Source organism: Bison bison, unplaced genomic scaffold (genome assembly GCF_000754665.1).
Source record: "Bison bison bison isolate TAMUID 2011002044 unplaced genomic scaffold, Bison_UMD1.0 scf7180017864533, whole genome shotgun sequence".
Taxonomy (NCBI): Eukaryota; Metazoa; Chordata; class Mammalia; order Artiodactyla; family Bovidae; genus Bison; species Bison bison.
The window spans coordinates 9,708,400-9,709,574 of record NW_011495082.1 but is presented as its reverse complement, the minus strand read 5'-3'; positions in this window follow the sequence as shown (position 1 = coordinate 9,709,574).

The following is a 1,175-nucleotide window of genomic DNA, read 5'->3' as shown; positions in this document are numbered from 1 at the left end:
TATTTTTATTTTTAAACTTTACATAATTGTATTAGTTTTGCCAAATATCAAAATGAATCTGCCACAGGTATACATGTGTTCCCCATCCCGAACCCTCCTCCCTCCTCCCTCCCCATACCATCCCTCTGGGCCGTCCCAGTACACCAGCCCCAAGCATCCAGCGTCATGCATCGAACCTGGACTGGCAACTCGTTTCCTACATGATATTTTACATGTTTCATTGCCATTCTCCCAAATCTTCCCACCCTCTCCCTCTCCCACAGAGTCCATAAGACTGTTCAATACATCAGTGTCTCTTTTGCTGTCTCGTACACAGGGTTATTGTTACCATCTTTCTAAATTCCATATATATGCGTTAGTATACTGTATTTATGTTTTTCCTTCTGGCTTACTTCACTCTGTATAATAGGCTCCAGTTTTATCCACCTCATCAGAACTGATTCAAATGTATTCTTTTTAATGGCTGAGTAATACTCCATTGTGTATATGTACCACAGCTTTCTTATCCATTCATCTGCTGATGGACATCTAGGTTGCTTCCATGTCCTGGCTATTATAAACAGTGCTGCGATGAACATTGGGGTACACGTGTCTCTTTCCCTTCTGGTTTCCTCAGTGTGTATGCCCAGCAGTGGGATTGCTGGATCATAAGGCAGTTCTATTTCCAGTTTTTTAAGGAATCTCCACACTGTTCTCCATAGTGGCTGTACTAGTTTGCATTCCCACCAACAGTGTAAAAGGGTTCCCTTTTCTCCACACCCTCTCCAGCATTTATTATTTGTAGACTTTTGGATCGCAGCCATTCTGACTGGTGTGAAATGGTACCTCATAGTGGTTTTGATTTGCATTTCTCTGATAATGAGTGATGTTGAGCATCTTTTCATGTGTTTGTTAGCCATCTGTATGTCTTTTTTGGAGAAATGTCTATTTAGTTCTTTGGCCCATTTTTTTGATTGGGTCGTTTATTTTTCTGGAGTTGAGCTGTAGGAGTTGCTTGTATATTTTTGAGATTAGTTGTTTGTCGGTTGCTTCATTTGCTATTATTTTCTCCCATTCTGAAGGCTGTCTTTTCACCATGTTCATGGATTGGAAGAATCAATATAGTGAAAATGAGTATACTACCCAAAACAATTTATAGATTCAACGCAATCCCTATCAAGCTACCAACAGTATTC